Below are 6052 nucleotides of genomic sequence, written 5' to 3' on the forward strand. Positions count from 1 at the left end.
ACGTAACTAGACAAAATATTTTACGAGGGGGTTATTGGGATTAATGGGCATATTTTAATATACGTTGGGCATAAAATCCTACACATTTTTATTAATTTTAATTAATGGGCCCAATATATACTATTATCATCTCAAACCATACCCTCCCAAAACCCTAATCTGCCTCACACTCTCACACGGCCACCCTCTCCACTCCAGCGGAAGCCTTTCAAAAATTTTAGCTGCCTTCCTACTCGAATTTTGTAAGAAATTTTCAAATGAACTCTTCCCCGTCCCTCCGATATCCATTCTAAGCGATTGTTGTCAAGGTTTTCGAGCGTAAATACGCAAAGACACGTCCTATACCTCATTTTTCTCATCAACCACATCATGATATGTGTTTTGAATGGTTTTTGCATGATATTACATAGATCTATCGTTTTACATTGAGTTACACGATTTTACACGAAAATATGCATATTCATTGACATGATTCTCGCGTTTTCTTTGCTGGTGTGTAAGGGGCTGCTAGATCTCGACTCCTATGGATTGTGTCACATCAAGATCGAGGGTGGCTAGGTGTGTAGGTCGGTTTGGACCGCTTCATGTAGAAGCCGATTGGTTTCCCTAGTTCTTGGTGTTGTAGTGGCCGATCGAGTGAGGTAAAGGGGGCACAGGTGCGTAGGGATTGAACCAGGTCATGATGCATACCTGGGTGGGTCCAAGTCGTGGTCTAGGGAGGCTCGAGCGTGGCTGGTCGTGACCCGAGGGCAGATCGGGAGGGCATGTTCGAAAGGGGCTCGCACAGGGCTTGTTCGAAAGGACCATGCACGTTCGCGTGCATGAGGCTGTGGACCATGGTTAGGTCATTCCAGGAGAGTCCAGTCATGTCCTAGTGTGGTCTGGTTCGGGGCTAGTCTGTTCTAGTTTGGGCTAGGGTCGAAAATTCGAGGGTTAAGTGAACTAGGGTTTGAAGTTTACAACGTGGGGAAAATTCTAGAAGTTGGTCGAGGGTTTTTGAGGGCCTTAACGTTGTCTGAAATGTGTGAATTAAGGGTTGGTCATGTGTGGTTAGGTCATGGTTTAAGTTTGGAAAGATTTGGTTGAGTTTCGGGTTGATTCGGGTTAAAACCGGGACTCCATTCCAAGTTTAAAACGAATTATACAAATTAATGCATGAGCTCGAGGTTTAATCTAGGAAACATGTATAAATATGTTTTGAGTGTTTTAATAAGTTTTGTTGTCTTCGGATCGAAATTTTGAGGTTCAAGGGTACAATGGTCAATTAGGGTTTCCACGGGCAAAATGGTCATTTTGCACCCGGGTTGAGATAGCAGTCCTGACAGTGCCCTGATAACTAAAAATGCATGTTTAAAATGTATATGTTATTTATGAACATGAATTTTATGATTATGCTAGAAAATACGTTGCATGCTTGGTTTTATATGCATGAATTTTACAAGTGATGAATACAATTAAATGTTTTGAAGGAGGTGAATTGGTTGTGACTAATACGAATACGAACACGAACATGTAAGGCCAATGGCTCAGTGGATGGATAAAATTGTCGTTGATGTCACTGCCACCGGATACCGCGGTTATACGTAGATGGATCCATCGACTTAGAGCTGATACAAAAATCACAACTAATGATCTGAATTCAATAAAGGAAAACGAACATTTATATGATTGCATGATGAGATATTATATGAATATGTTTATGTTACGATATGTTTGAGTTCACTTTTTTAAGGATCTTGAAGTTTATTTTAATTACATTACTTTTCATTGTTCATGTTGTGTATATGTATTTGTTATAACGGTTCATGTGTGCTAAGTCTTTAGACTCATTAGGTATGATTGATACATGTGAACATGATGATGTGGAGACTGAAGGCGCTGAAAACTGAGTAGGCGGAGTTGGGAGTGCGTACGATAACCCGAGGACCTTGCATCCTTTCACACTTTATGTTTACGGGTCAGAGGTAAAACAATGTTTTATACGTTTTGCATCTTTTCATATGTTGATGATTTTGACAACTATCGAATTCTTTCAAAACAGTAGACTAGGAGTTGATGTTATTTAGATTTATTTAACTGCAGTTATTGTTATTCAGTGGTTGAATGACTTCTTAAAATACATGATTGACTGCTTTTAGTGCATGCATGTGTTTGAGTATTTTCGAAAAGAGCTTCAAAAAAAAATTCTAGTACTATTTTAGTAGTAGACGTCAAAAATGGAGTCAGTAACGGATCAAAGTACATGATAGTAACGTATAACCCCTAAATTGTCTTGAGTCAAAGGACTAATGATGTACAACCATAACCACACACTATTACACTCGATAAGTAAGAACCACTTGGACAGTCCGAGGGAAGTGTTTAGTGCATCATCATATGATCATACATCTGTATGAATGAATATCTCCATATCCTTGCCAATGAAACATGACGTTCACATCACAAATGCTAGTCTCAAGCTCAAACGACTTTTATCCTTATTTTAGGCGGCTGATTCGTCTAAGAACATGTTAAAATATATGATACACCTTCTAATGAGTTTCATGATCTTACGTTGCGAGACTAATCTTATGGTACCTATTGTATACTCAATGACTTTATCTATGCAGCTTGTATGGGTATACAGATAAAGCATAATGTCATAATTGAATAAAATTATAAAATATTATTAAAATAAAGAATATTTTACAACATAGTCTATCAAAGCCCAAGTCACAAGTTAGCTGTGCATTACTGAAACGTCCAATACTCATTTTTATTTAAAATGTACTAGAAATTTTTTTTCCTTTCTTAAGCTTTCGGCCGAATATGAGAACATATATGCATACATATTTTTAAAATACGTTTCGACCATTTAAAAATAACCAACCAACCTATTATTTGAAAATCTCAAAAGTACGCAAATGCAAACGTAAAATCGTAAACGTCAACCAAAGCTAAGCCAACATTATTTCCAAAACTTAACTCTAACATCCTCTAAAAACCTCTCAAAAGCATATGAAACATAAAAATCTTTAACGTAATTTTAAATCATAAACATAATGCGGAAAACTAGCAAATGTCCTCGGGTTATGTGCACCATCAGTCCATCTAGTTCAACCATCAAGTCCTTCATCAACATCATGCTCACCAGAATCGATCACACCTAGTGAGTCTATTGACTCAACAAACCTTAACCATGATGATATGATCGGTCCTAGGAACTTGTGAGAGTGCTTCAAATACAATATTCTCAATGAGCTGTAATAGCTCATGTTCTAAAAATGTAATCACCGATGAATTAAATCGAGTTTGGTGTTCAAACCAAGCGAAAAATACTCGAAGTAATCTTTCGTTAAGAAAGCTTATTAGTTTAAAGATTTTAGCTTGTGTAAACTGATTAAATGAAATAAGGGGGATCAGTTCTTGCTTGTATCAGTTCAGTTATGGTGAGAACTAAACTTATATTAGCTCGAACTGATCAAGTAATTTTAAAATCAAACGTTAAATATCTACATACACAAAATACGTTTATGGATGTTCGGAGACTTCAATTGTTCCTACGTCACTCCTTCTACACCTCGGGTAGGATCCACTAGAAGATTTTGATTTGTACAACACCTTGTACAAACCCACTCAGCTTAGGACTCACACTACTGCCTAATTGAGCTCATAGAACTCAAGATTGTAGGCATCACCTCACAATCAACATATTGTTTAATGTCTCATATGCAAAGACTGCATACACAAGTTTATTGTCTTTGTGCAAGACTCACCCAGCTTTTTAATACGCTTTATTCTCTATGTATATGTGAGCAGTGGTGTGTACATGTTTGAGAATTGATCTTTGAATATAACACGAAAGTATTCTCACACATTGAGAGAGTTGTGCTTCAAAACTAAGCTGATGGCATGCCCTATTTCTCTCTCCTTTACTGATCTTCACACCCATTTTGTTGATAGTCTTAATTTTGTATTTATAGAGGCTACGTGACCGTTCATCAAGACACATCAAATATGTCCGTTGCAGTTTGAATCTGTTCCTCGATATTTGTGTCTTGTCCTTTCTGACAGCCATTATGGAACGTCTCAACTTTAAGCTCTGCGACAACGTCAATTATTGTTCTTTGATCAGACATTTGCTTTTATACCCTTGTGCACAGCTGGATTCCACTTAGATAAGATCGTCGTGTTCTGCAAGCTGATTGAATCTTAACTGATGCTTTGAAATGGTCTTGAGAAGGTATGGTGAAATCAATTGGCTCGTCAGCTGAACTGATTTCATTGATTCAGTTGAACTGGTCAGATGTGCTCTTCAGATGGCACTTTCATTTTTCGTCTTGATAGCTTCAGTTTTGGCCCATTAACTTATTAGTTCGATGCTTGATCAGTTTCAACTTTATGTGCGCTTAGATAAATTCATTAGAAACAAAATAACAATTATTGTTAACATCATAATCAAGATTTCGAACATGAAATGTTCCAACAATCACCCTCTTTTTGATGATCACAAAACCTTTTAAAATAAAGCGATTTCAAAAAAAAAAAAACCTATAAACAGAAAAACTCTTAAAATATTTAAGCAAATAAAAAGAAATTTTCAGTTCGAGGGATAAATGGGTAAAAAAAATTAAAACTCCCCCTAAAGAACTGAATTAAAAACTCCCCATTAAAAATATAATCATTTACGCGTTTAATAAATTTTTAGCATCTTCTAACATTCAAGCAATGCAGACAACAAATCTTAAGATAGCAGTTCAGTTATATAGAAAATAAATGGATAAACATGACGTTTATTTAATCAAATACACGCCCTTTGTATCATACATTTAAGCACACCAACACGTGTAAAGGAAATTGCTACTATAATAGCAAATTTTTAAACAACATCAAATATCAGTCGCTTTATACATAATAGAACTGAATATACCAATAAATGGTTGCCCTAAACGCTTGAATGCTGCATCGATATTGAGTTTTGTTGGAACATTTCATGTTCGCAATCTTGATTTTGATGTTAATAAAAATTGTTTATTTGTTTCTAATGAGTTTACCTAAGTGCGCAGAAACTGATATTGATCAGGCTTCGAACTGATCAGTTACCAAGCTTAAACTGAAGCTATCGAGACGCAAACTGAAAGTGCCAACTGATTGATCGTACTAAACTAGTACAACTGAAGTATCAAGAGCAGTTCAACTGATTGTCCAGTTGATAGTGGTTCAGCAGAAGACCTTCAGAAACCCGGCTAGCTGATGAAGTGTTCAACTGATGAAGAGCCCAACTGACCAGTTCAACTGAATCAGTGAAATCAGTTCAGCTGAAGAGTCAACTGATTTCACCTCACAAGTTCAAGACCAGTTCAAAACATCAGTTAGGAGCGAACCGGTTTGCAATTACGACAAGCTTAATCCAGCTGTGCACAAAGGTACAAAAGCTATTATACGATCAAGGTACAATAAGAGACGATTCAGCAACGCTTAAAAGCCAATTGTTCCAGATATCTATTTGTGGGAACTAATTCAAACTACAACGGATTATTTCATTGAGTCTCACTATACGTTAAGCCAAACGTCTATAAATAGAAGCCGAAGATCAGTGAAGACAGTGATGATGATACACACATGATATACACAATATATATACACAAAGTGTGTTCATCAGAAATAAGTAGGGCACACTTATTTACTTATCATCTTACAAGAAGAAATTTTCCTAGAGAGAATTCTCAGTCATATCAGCTTAGTTAGAAGCTTACTTCCCTCAGTGTGTGAGAACACCTTTGTGGTGCTTTCATTATTCAGTTCTCACATACGCACACACACCACCACTCAAATACAGTCTTGCACAAAGAAAATAAACTTGTGTATGTAGTCTTTGACACACAGACGTTAAACAAGTGTTCACTTAAAGGTGATGCCTTTAGTCTAGTCTAGGAGTTCAGTTAGGCAGTGGGTAAGTCCTAAGCTGAGTGGGTTATAACACTTGCTGTAATTAATCAAATTCTTCTAGTGAATCCTACCCGAGGTGGTAGAAGGGATGACGTAAGAGCAATTGAAGTGTCCGAACATCCAT

This window comes from Primulina eburnea, chromosome 13 (assembly GCF_022965805.1).
Source record: "Primulina eburnea isolate SZY01 chromosome 13, ASM2296580v1, whole genome shotgun sequence".
Lineage (NCBI taxonomy): Eukaryota > Viridiplantae > Streptophyta > Magnoliopsida > Lamiales > Gesneriaceae > Primulina > Primulina eburnea.